This window comes from Periophthalmus magnuspinnatus, chromosome 15, assembly GCF_009829125.3.
Source record: "Periophthalmus magnuspinnatus isolate fPerMag1 chromosome 15, fPerMag1.2.pri, whole genome shotgun sequence".
Lineage (NCBI taxonomy): Eukaryota > Metazoa > Chordata > Actinopteri > Gobiiformes > Gobiidae > Periophthalmus > Periophthalmus magnuspinnatus.
In genome coordinates, this window is record NC_047140.1 from 22645862 (window position 1) to 22659358 (window position 13497).

Consider the following 13497-nt stretch of genomic DNA (forward strand, 5'->3'; position numbering starts at 1 on the left):
ATCTTATGTGACAGATGTGACCAGTAGCTTGGGCAAACCCAATTTAATGGCTATACTCAAAAGTGGTGTACGTCTATTTAACGTGATTTAGATATGCAAAATAAATCTCAAATGTTTTGTTAACTGATTATAAACTAAATATGATGATGTAACAAGCTTGTTGAATCCATGTCATGTTATAAAGCCGTAATTACCAATGCAAAGTTAAATAACCCAATTGGATGGAAGATACAGAGCCAATAATGCGTTCTGTTTTATTTACTTATTTACTGTTTACTTTCATCTTTCATGTTTTATATCAGGATCAACAAAAACATGTGTTGTCATAAAATTATTAACAGAGGGTTATGAATAGGGCAGATTTTAAAGCAGCAATAATCCAGACTCTTTCTGGTCAGAGCACATCCGTTCTAAACCAGTACTACACCAGGTCTAAACATTTGTGATGACTGAAGTAAGTCAAATCCAGGGCAAACTTGATCCACCTACCTTTACATAGTATTTTGCATATTGCACGTTTAACTTAGCCCTCGATCACAAGTCTTGTTTCTCTATCTTCAATCACTGTCAGAGCTCAGATGGTGCATTTCCTGTGGTTGAACTTCAAGATGAAAGCTGCAGCCGTCTCTGGCCAGCGTTGCCAGACTGATAGACATCTCAGGTTACTGGCCTCATTCAAATGCTCTTTCTGTGTAATTAGGGTTAATTGGAGAAGTTTTTAACCCTAGGGAACATTTTCTCTCCCCTGATAGGAACTAAATTTGGGTCCAACGATCGTAGGTTTGGACAACGGGGCAGACATGGTGGAATCCTGTTTGCACAATATGGGCCTTTGACCTGTCCAGAAGCATCAAGTGAAGTACTTTGAGGTAGAAATAATAGACTTAGCAAAGTTGCAAATAGTTCTTAAGCAGGCTGTAGTTTCTGTCTCTTGTTGACCTACATGCAAGGTGCTCAAAGTTTGAGGGAAGCAGGTCAAAACTCCACCAGCAATTAGCTGCCCCGAGGTATAGGGCAACTAAGGCTACAATTGACATGTTTTGGCATGCTGAGTATGGTTAAAATTCATTACAAAATGTCTACTAGTTCCTTGCATGAAAATATAAATCTTGTTGAAATTGCAATAACTTACTTTTGTGAAACAATAACTAAATAATAAAAACATCTTAATTTCTGTACGAGCTGAGTGGTCTAACTAACCATAATCCATAAACTGGACTGCTGATGGTGATTTTGGACTTTACTATTACCAATGTACTTTTACCTTACAATATAAAGTTGTGGTATTATGTTTATTGTGGGGAAAAATGTATAATTTGTCACCATGAACAATAGTCTTTAATGAAATCAGACTTTCTGCAGTTAAGTTAATGTGACATAAATAGCCAGACAAAAAACCTCTTGTTTAGGGCTTTACTTCTTTTTTTTTAGTTCTTATTATTATATAGCTGTAAGATGAATTATCACTCAGACTATGAAATTATTTTGACATCCATACTTATATATGTCTAAACTAAGTGCTAACTAATCTGCACTACATGTATGACATGTTTACTTTCTGTTTTTTCTTAAGGTGAACTATGATATTGACGCCGAAACCCCATTGGTCGATCCACTTCCTTGTAGCGCCGCTGTCATGTGACTAATAGGTGTCCACAGCGCGGCGTGGTGTGCAGTCGTCATGGAGCAGAGACAGGATTTCTCCTCTGAGGCCGCGGTGCTAATCTCCTGCAGACTTAATGTGATTATGGTAATGATCACACAAATGACCCCTGGGCTTTGGGGGGATACGCGGTTCACACATTGAACTGCACATAAGGGGCTGCACTAGCTATGTACCATTGGACCAGTGTTAGACCTCATGATTTGGATAGTCCTGAACTGCAAATAGCAATGTAATTAACTAATTTAGTATCATTATTAGGGATGGTACAAGATCTTGTGTCATAAAATCTTGCAAAATAAAATTCCAACTTAAAGCTTTACAATTGTGCACACATGAGAAAAACTACTGTGTTACATCTCTTAAGAAGATGAAATGAAAAATAGTGAGGACAAAATTATCAACTAGATTTATTTATTTATTATATGTCAAAATCTTGTCTTGTCAAGGACCCGATCTTGTGTTCTGCTTCATCTTGGGAGAATTGCTTCTCGTCCCACCCCATGTTTAACAACAAAAGGAGTCATTAAACAAGATACTTCCTTGGTTAAATGGCAGATAAACCAGATGCTAAACCAGGACTAAACAAAGATTAAGTCCAGATGAGTCTAGAACAGATTCACTGTAATCCATTAAAGTGTAGACTACAGAGGTATGTCTTAACTGGGGATATAGTATCAGCCTAGTTCTAAAATTTACTAAATAAATAACATAATTATATAACTAAGCAGTAGTTGTTTTAACTGATTTATTTCTTGTGAAGCTGTTTTTGCTAGACCTAGAATGTTCCACAGTATGGCAATAACTTGTTTATCTTATGTGTCTGATATGTGGAGAGGTGACACTGCTCACAATAAGAAAGCTTGTTTTCAGTGTATATTTTGAATAGTAAGAACACTTATAATTGAATAAATGCAAGATTGATATATTTAATGCCATACTGGTGAACATACTGGCAAAGCACTAGCTTCATGGACTCAAGCAGGTGACAGACTTTCCACCAGAAAAGTTACATAGTGCAGCTTTAAATCATTATTTCAGATCTGAAGACCCCAAGAAGAAGTGTATGTCCCACCATGTGAACGGCCCCGGTCTATAGGATCCCTGTGTCCCGACTGAGGATGGGGTGAATGACCAAATGAATTCCACAGCAGCAACAAAAGAGCCATGAGAGAGGTGGGTATCTTTTGTTGTCTGACACTCAATGCCGTATTCCAATCCAATTACCTCAGCCCACCGCCAGCCCTCCTATCAGCGCTGCATGGCATTGTAGCTCTCATGAATTCAGCCAGAACCCCTAACAAGAGTGGATTAGTTGCTTAGTGAGTGTTCCCGTCCCGCCTACCTTGACTAAAATATGTGGTGCGCTCCTCCTAAAAATGTTTTTCAGAGGTCAGTCTTAACTTTTTATCAAATGACTTTCTGTGTCTCAAAGTCAAAGAGCTGAGTAATTTCCCCTTGCATTCTTGAATGTCTCAATGTGATGACACTGTTGCCTCAATAAAAACTCCCTTGTGGACAGTCAACATAAAAAGAATGAAACTCATCGTAACTCATGAGTTACAGTTAGAGAAAGGTGAATGGACAATGGGAAACAGTGTTATCAAGTTATCAAAATGACGTATATTTGTCCTGTGGGAGATGGGTGGGGGGTATTTGGACAATAGAGATCTTAGCATTTAATAGAATATAGTCACTTAATGATAAAATGTGGCTGTATAAAGCCCGTACTTGGTCAGCGGGACTATCCTGTACTTACAAGAGAATTTACAGATTTCCTGCAATTCCCAATGAAAGTGAAGAAGGTGTCAGCTGAGGAGGCACATCTGAGTGGTTCTGCTGTGGAGAGGTTGATGGCTTTGTAGTTTAAAGCTTGGACTGTTTGGATATATCACTGTGTTTATGGGAGCTGCTTTTAGAAACGTGTTACAGATGGTATCAGCCGATGGGATGGAGTAAATATTATTTCCCTCTGCTAAAGTAACCCAGTTTCTTAGTTTCAACATTTATCTCATAGAGCGTCCTGTGAGGTGATGGTATTTGGATGTGGGAGTAAGTACCTCAGTGTGGTCTGTGCATAAGGCATCCAGCTATGTGAGGTTAAGTATAAAGTGGATTATAAGGGGAAGGTTAGGAGCAGAGGTTTTCATTTTCATCGGTTCAAAGTGGGCCTAATTGCTGCGGTGATGTTTTGGCTGACTCATTTATGTCAAGTTTGTTTAAGCTGGGTCTCTAAATGTTTCGACCTCCCGAGGGGTTGTGGGGCATAAAAATTATATTTGTTCTAGATTGGATAAATAAGGGACCTCAGGAATGTGTCACTGATTTGGAAAAGAAAAAAGTCCAAATTCTCAATGCCATATTTAGAAAATAGTTAAATAAAGTTTGGGAAGCTGAAACAGAGTTGTTGGCATTGGCATCATGAGATGGTAACAGCATCACCAAGTTATTGGTCACTATGATGATTTACTGTGTGAATTTGCACATTTAGCATAGATGTATACATGGGTATTTAATGCTTTTTTCCGATAACTCATCTCACCTATAAAAACAATATGATAATATAGCAGTAACTACGCTCATGATAAGGAAACAAGATGAGACAGAGGACAATTACTCTGGTTCATAGTGTCCTTTCAGGTATTATCCACCAAAGTGCCCCAAATTGAGTACATTGGACATTATCGCCCTACATTTGTCTTCTATCATATAAGAGAATGCTAAATGACCTGACTCTGGTATAAACATAATCTGGTTAGCCACCACTTCAGGTCCTGCCATAATTCATTTTGTGCCAGTGAATTGTGTAGAGGTGAAGTTCATTGTAACAGCTCAGTGTCAGACCATCACCTCTCTAATGTATCCACTTAGGACAATTTAGAGTCACGAATGTCCATGGGACTTAAATAGGACAGGTGCAATCCAGGTAACTGGCATAATATACTTACAACCCACAGCTTCTCCACACACTATTTCTGTCTGCTCTTCTTTCAAATGCACATCATCTTGAGAGTGTTGAGAGTGGATGAGACCTGGGTCATGTGAAGGAGCATGGGTCTGTGTGTGTCCTGGGCCGTGGGTCTGAGGAGCTGTTTGATCCTCTGCAGGAGAGAGGCCACGGAGGGCTGCAGTCACTGAAACAAATGAGATTATCCCTGATTATGGCCACCGCCCGGGCCTCACCAGCACAGCAGCTCTACCTGGATAACACAATTCCAGGTCTGATCTCCAAATCACATGACTCAAACCTGGTTTAGTTCTGGTTTAGCCCAAGCTTTAGATCTGATTTTGTGCTGTGTTTCATGAGTTTCTGTTTCTTGTTTATATTATCCATTTTGAGTACACCATTCAAAAGATATTATATTTTGTTTTGAATTATTAATTGCTATGAGAACTTTGCAAAATTTTCATCACTCTGAAACATAGCCCATAGCCTTACCCTTCCAATAAAAATACTTAAAACTGGAGGAATGTTTAATTATATCCAAATATGGATGATCGATTCAAAGTCCATTTCAGCTGCATGATATAAATGTGTAGAATAAATTTGTATATTGCATTGCATATATATCTCAAAACAGAATCAACCAAAAAGGTGTATGATGAAACTGTGAATTATTACACTTTTACTTTTTACAGCCTCATATCTGCCCTTCAATAATTTTACTATTACAGTTACATTATACAGGTACTTGTAATTTAATCCTGGATTCTGGTTCAGAGAGTTCTCAATTCACTCTTGGTCTAGTATTATTTTTCTTTTATTCAGTGAGGAGTCCAACTATACATCTCTTGTGTTTTCTAATTCAGATTTTAATTTTATCTTTTGGGTGTGATGAAAAAAAAAAAGATGGCTAATCCCTGGCTCAAATCATTAACTAATTTGTTCATGTTTCCAGGAGGATCCAGGTCTGTGTGAGGCGAAGTCCCAGAGGTGTGACACCAGGAGCAGTGAGTCAGAACAGGGCAGAGGAGCAGGATATTGGCCCTCGCTGGAGGTGAGAGTGGTTAATTACCTGGACTTCCTATCTGAAGGAGGAGACACAGATAAAACTCTTCCTCTCTTTTGTTCCTCAATCACAGCCACATGTGGATTAGATAAAGGAAAACAGGGATGTCTATTTCAGCTAATGGTGAGCTCTATGTAAAACAGTAGCAGTCATTATCACCTTTGACAGGCCATACCAAAGTCTTATCAGGTCTACAGTAGCCGACCCCAAGGTGTTACATCAAATTTTTCCATACTAACAAATTTCCTATTTATAGTTAAGCAAAGCAAACAGTAGACAAATGGGGAACTGTGTCTTCAAACAAAATTACATTGTCTTACACACAGTAAGGGTGGCCAGCATGGGGGAAAAAAAAGAATACCGTGATATTTGTTTACAGTATATCAATATCAATAATCAGAAGACATTTTGACAATTCAACAGAAATGTGCTAAAATATGTCTTTAAATGTCTTTGTAGAGCTTTATAGCAGGCATTTCTGAAAGCACAAAATGACAAAAGTGAGAGATATCAGTTTTTACCCTTATTTAGGAGATTATACCATGTTTTTGCAGCATTTGAGGTACAACGAACAACTTTTACAATACTTTCAATATTTCACTACAGTGCACACCCGTATGATCAACCACCAAGATATATGCTTTTAAAAATATGGGATTTAATGTATTATTCCCTTGTAATTTAGGAAATAATAAGGGATACTTGACAAAACAAAAAGATCTGCATATTTATAATTTTGCTATTACAGTACCCAATACCTCAAACACTGTTATCTTTTTAGGTGTAAAGACAGAGATACAATTGGTCCTTTTTAGTCTAGATGTGAATGCATCAAAATAAATATATTTCTGAAAGCATGGGTTTTAAAGGTTATAATTTCCATAACATTAAGCCTCATTGGCAGAACGTTAACAGTTTTTGATAAATGCCATTGTGTGGACAGTGCATGAGGTCATCTTTAAATCAGAGCTGAGTAATGTGACTTATCTTTTGAAAGGCTTTTGATATCCTCATATTTATTCTATTTAGAGATGCCCTTTAAACGCACTGTATTGTATTTGTGTCTCTGTGGACTGTGACTGGAAATAGAAAAGACCTCTTACTTTGAACAGCGTTTGTTTAAGCCTCATTTGTGGAGGCAGCATGCCGTCATACTAGTGTTAATTACATTGTTGTTTGTTTATTATTAATACCCATGTGTCAATAGAGAGACTGTTGATCCCTATATTATTAGGAAGATATATCAGACAACAACAATAAACGAGCTAATGTGGTGTTGACATTTCTAAGTTGAATGTTTTATATTATATTATAGTTATTATTATATATTATTATATAAATGATTTTTCCTCTTCAATGTGGCCATGAGAGGGCATATGAGAAGTGAACTCAAAGTGTGTGGTTTAAAGACCTGTTATGGAAAATATACATTTTTGAGCTTTTAACCATGTTATAATTGTTTAACCTTTTTATTTACGCACTCAGCATTATATTCTGAGTGATAAGTGCATGTTTTGACTATCTTTAGATGTTGTTACTCCGATACTCCTGTTTTCACTGCCACCTGCATGCCCTCTGATCTTTACTCACATTCTCAGATTTCATTTTGTCATAGTCATGATATACATAGAATTTGGCAGCATCGCATAGCCATTTTGGCACAAATGAAAAATAATCCTCTGCTTACTGCAGCATGGTCCGGCAGAACGACACTCTGTTGCTATGATGTTTGCGGCAACGGCGGTTTCGTTCGGTTTCGTTCCAGAGTTATAGGTCTATCTCATAACATCTAGGGTCTTAAATATGTTGAGAGACATGGGTGCCAACCAATATAATTCCTCACACCCACATGGTAACATTTGAAAAACCAAAGGTAGAGGAGAGATTCCATCCTCTGTGGGCTGAAATACCAGGTGTCCACAAAACCATTCAAATTGTCTCTTTTAAGTTCAAATGTCCAGGGAAATGTGATGTCTGAGCTGCCCTGGGACAGCCCTGCCAGCCTTGAAGGAAAATATTGACACTGGCAGAGTCTTGACGTCCCTCGCACCATGACGTAGCGCTTTTTCCATGACACATTTGATGATTGCTTCCAAATGGACCTGTCAGTTTTAATAAGGACAACCCAAGCATTTCACTTTCCTCTAAACTAAACAAAATTGGGCTGTCTTTCCCAGCCCCACACACACTTACAGTCCATATAAGTTTAAATATGTGTGATCATGCTCCAGGAATGAACCATTTGAGATAAAACAGGCATTTGCAAGCTGATGTATGTTTTCATGGTCAATCCTTCTCACTCCAGAACAAGGCAGTTTGGAATTGATGTTGTTTTTGCAAGTTTGCAGACAGACAGCCATAATGTTATTTCAGGAAACCATGTGTAAGATTTAGATATGACAGTAGAGATGAATAAGTGGTGTTAGGAAGTGTAAAATTAAACAAAACTTAACAGTACTTAAATGTGTTTTAGCTCACATTTCTCCCAAAGCACTGGATCAAAGTCGTTTTGGTTAAGAATTTACAATAATAAACCAAATAAATATTTTATATAATATATATCTATATATATCTATATATCTATATATCTATATATCTATCTATATATCTATATCTATATCTATATCTATCTATCTATCTATCTATCTATCTATCTATCTATCTATCTATCTATCTATCTATATATATATATATATATATATATATATATATATATATATATATATATATATATATATATATATATATATATATATATATATATATATATATATATATATATATATATTAAAATAATCTGGTGATATTCTGTTAGTCCATTAGATTACTGTATGTCAACTAACAAAGGCCACAGGACCAATAGAAAGTGCTTTGGTATATAGGCTTGGATTCTAGGAAAAATCCCAATAGATGCTATGAGGCAGAACAAGCACTTTATAAATTTATTAGAACAATAATTGTGATCACAATTACCATACAGAAAATATAGCCCTCAAACCCAATTTAGAGAGTTTTTGTCAGGCTTAAGTTAGGGAATAGATTAGATTGTATGCACAAGGTTAAACGGAAGGCAAGCAACCATAAAACGAATTTTGTAAGAATTCGCTCTTTAAAAGTGGAAGTCAGCTCAATGTCCCAGAATGGTCTTTTTCACTGAACCATGTCAACTACCTGTTAATGTTAAACTAATGAGGCTATTTTCAGTCCAAATTGTGCTGTTTAACGCCAGGGCTCAGTCTCTACACGACTACAGTATATTTTGGCTTCAAGCGTTAAAATGCACTTGAGCATTAAGGAAACTGAGACAATTTGGTGTGTTTATTTTACACAAGTGTGCTACAAATGAAGTGGCACGTCAGCATCTTTTATTTGTTCAGTGTGAACTGCTTCACTGGTTTTCTCAATGGAGATGTTTTTGTGTTGCCTGGAATGTTCCATAGTATGGCATTAGGCCATCTTCATGGCCTAGATGATGCCACCAGGCCAGGTTACAGGTTGGATATTGAGAGTAAATCATAGTAAAAATGCATGTTTTTCAAGGTCCTTTTTAGCAATAAAACTTGTAATGGAATAAATGCAATACAGATAAGTTTAATGTCAAACTATGGAACAAAGCGGGCAAAGCAATAACATCTCCATGGAGGCAAGCAGATGGTGGATGGTCAACCAGGGAAGCTACATTCAGCACATTATAAGAAACGAGGAAGAAGAGCTGCTTTTACAAGAACATTTCCTCCACTGTGAGATCAATAAAGTTCTATTTTACTGGATAAAACCATTGTGAAAATAATGTAATACCATATATCAGCATGCATGTTTGGAGCTACTGATGGATTGTAAAATGGGTTTAATAAAATGATATTTATGGCTTTGCTCTGGCACAAACCACTCGTAGATATAGTTTATGAACGATAATGGGTCTGCCAAGAATCACTTCACTACTAGACTAATGTAAACTGAATATAAGGCTTGATATTATGGGGAATGCTTACTGGTATTTTGTGGTGGAATATGGACGATTATATAAGTTCAAACAGTCCTACACACTTATATTTAAATAAAACTGTTATTATGTGATGTGGAAGAAATAACCTTATATTGGTGAATGCAGACCTCTCTCAAAAAGGGGCACTGTTTTATATTTCCAAAGTGAGGATTATATAGTTCGGGTATAAAAGCTTTTCTGTTGTTTTTTATTCTTCGTGAAAGCATTTTATAACATGATCTGTTATGCAAACAGTAGCAAACTATAGGTATTCACACATAATAAGTCATGTCTAATCTATTTTATTGGTTGGCCCACGCTTGTGATAACACATGGAAAAAACTGTCATGTGATCCAGCCATCCCGATCAACCCGACTGACCCCAGAGTAAATATTCAGTCTTGAACTTGAACAGAATTAAACTTTTGAAAGAAAAGGGAGAAATCTATTTGATCTTAGATGACAGATTTCATATTTCTGTTACGAATAAGAAGCTAAACCATGTCAGCCTTCTGTCATTAGCTGCAGTGTTACTGGAGCAATGGTAAACCTCAGTATGTACGACTGCACTGCGGCTTAATACGCAACAGGAGTATTTTATGGCCATGTATTTTCTTGTTGGCCGTGACTCTTAAAATGCTGTGTGAAGTCGTCATAAAACTGTGAGAGAAGCAATACTTTCCACAGGGCCTGATGAGAAATGGCATGTAGCGTTGCATGTGTTAGTATCATATGTTAGTATCATACAAACAACACATCATTTCTGTCACTGTGAGAATGTTTTTTTTGTTTTTGGCGTGGTTGAAAATATTTTGTCTTTTGTGGTGATTTTTTGTATGTACAGCTGAAAATACTTGGGATAGAGTTGTGGGGACTTAAAGCAAAACAACTGTCAGTTATATTCAGTGTTGTAATAGTTTTTCTTCCTTAGAAATATGAATAAATGTCAATATACTCCGATTGCATAACTTATGAGTAAATGTTCTGTAAAAATTTCCTTTTGTCATATGTTAAACTTTTAAAAGATCAAGATCTCATGATTTGTCACTTTGCTTCCCAAAAATGGAAAATACATCAACGACCTGCAAAACTGGATACACTGGTGCCACTAATGCAATTTAATAATCACATTTATACTCACACCTGCTCCTGTATTTAATGTTTCAAATGGACTTATGTAGTTCATTGTTTTGTTTGTTTTTTGTTACTATTTTTCTGTATTTAAACAGGGCCCCCATGAAAAGGAGATATTATAATAGTGTTCAAGTATTCACCCATTCTTCCTATAGAAGTACCATTGAAATATTTTACAGATCCTGCTTAAATCTGAATAATTTGCTTTGTAACAACATAATATAATTGAATGGGAATAGGTGACATAAGGTGAAAAATGTAATATATTTATATGGGGTGAATATTTCATTTTTTTAGTCCATAAATCAGTAATGACTCACTTTCAGATGAAGCAAACTTTCCCCCTCAGTGCGTCATGTGAACTGACTTACATGGCAGAATAGTGCTGCAGGACACGGGGTATTTTTAGCTGTACTCTCTGCAGGTTGCATACACCAAATGATATAGGTGTGACTGCATTACTGTAACTGAACCTAACAGTATGCCACGCTAAAACAAGCCTCCAGTCTCTCCTCTATCTCTGTCTCCTCTACTTTTTCTTCCTCTCTTCCACCCCAGCACTCTCTCCCTCTTTATCTCCCTCCCCCCCCCCTCTCTCTCTCTCTCTCTGGTAACCCTTATCTATTTACCTCTCTATCTCCTTTTCTAACCTCCCTCCCTCATCCCTCTCTTTTTTCTTTATCTCTTTTTGTCTCTCTTCTTTTCCTTGTTCTATGGCTCTTTCCCTCTCCTTCTACCTCCCTCTCCCTTCCTCCCTCTTTCTCTCTACATTTTTGTCTCTCTTCTCTCCCTCTTTCTCTATCTCTCTCTCCCTGTGAGCTCTCTCCCTCTTTTATTTTCTCACTCCTCTTTACCTCTCTCCCCTCTATCTCTCTCTTCCTCTCTCTCTCCCTGCTACCCTCTATCTACCCTGTCTTACTTCTCCCTCTTTCTTTCTCACCTCCCTCTCTCATCCATCTCTCCCTTCCTCTTTCGCTGTCTCTTTTTGTCTGTCTTCTCTCTATCTTTCTCGCTCTCTCTTTCCTTGCTACCTCCCTCTCCCTTCCTCCCTCTTTCTCTCTACCTTTTTGTCTCTCTTCTCTCCCTCTTTCTCTGTCTCTCTCTCCCTACGAGCTCTCTCCCTCTTTTATTTTCTCACTCCTCTTTACCTCTCTTCCTCTCTCTCTTCCTGCTACTGTCTATCTGTCTTACTTCTCCCTCTTCCTTTTTCACCTCCCTCTCTTATCCATCTCTCCCTTCCTCTTTCTCTCTCATTTTGTCTCTCTTCTCTGTCTTTCTCTGTCTCATTCCTTGCTATCTACCTCTACCTTCCTCTTTCATTTTCTCTCTCCTCTCTTTCTTTCTTTCTTTCTTTCTTTCTCCCACTCTTCCCTTCTCTCTGTCTTTCTCCCATAGAGTTCAGGTCAGGGGGATGATAGCGCTGCATGGTTGGCGCAGACACAAGGCTTTGAAGAAGTGTCAGATTGCACCAAATTGGCATGTGTGCCCAGTTCTGTCCTGTTGTGGTTGCTTCATGCTAAACGGTCCACAACAACAAAGCAAAGTGCTCTCATTAAACGCAAACAAGACAAGAAAATGGGCAGGAATCACACGCACGGCGAGATATATTGAGATAAAACATGGCATTGGTATGTGCGTTGTTGGTAACTTTCTCAAATGAAAAGAGGCAGTTGGACTGAATAGTGTTTGGTGGGAGAGTGGAGCTGGGGGCTTTGTGAATGTTTGACTGAGGAGCAGGCTGAGCTGTTCTGTGGCTCTACAACAGAATTAATGTGTTTTTAATGAACTGCAGGTGCCTGTGTTTGAATATGGAAGTGATGCTGAGTGGGACTGTGAGAGCGCTGTAGGCTGCACTGTAAAAAAGTCTAGGATAGGTAAATCATGTAACTTTTCTAGTAGAAGGTCTGCCATCTGCTTGTCTCCTGTCTGCCTGCCTGGAATATTACACAATATGACTTTTTATACTTGTGTCTTATACTTTGTGCATACAGGCAGGTGAGAGACACCCCCATGCTAAGTTGTTGACCTGTGAAGGGATGATGACGTCATCTTAAATCTATCAATGTGAGTAGATTTAAATAGTTATATGTAATAGATGAATGAGTTTGAGACATTTCAGATGATTTTAATTTTTTGGTGTTTCCCACATTTTCAAAATTCTGGCCGAAAAAAGATACATCATATTGGTAAAGTAAAATATATGTTTTTCTTTATAAATTATCTTAAAAATGTAAGCATTACTAGTGCATGTTAATATATGTATCTTCCAAACTATAATTAAGTGAACTAATTCAAAGAAGGATTGCCCGACCCTTGTCTCAGCAGAAGCTGAGGAGAAACCTCTATTATGTTATTCCTTTTTATGCTATCTACCACAGAAGTATAATTACCCATCTTACCCTTCTTTTCCCAGTTTGTATAAACTTAGTAAATAATAATTAGACTGTGATGTCTATTACCATTAAATCATATTTTTTGCAGTGAGGCGGCAGCAGAGTATTTTGACACGATGCTGCCTGTCTGTCACTGGCACGGTCCACTCGTGTTGAAAGAGAGTGGTCCGCTGGCAGGTCTCAGAGGTGCTCTGTATCCAGAAACAGGCCCAGTGTTTCCATAGTGCACTGACAGACTCACTAACTTTGTTTATGATAGCAGCTAAACAAAAACAATCTGCTAACCAAAGAATCCCAAGCTTGTTTTAATTA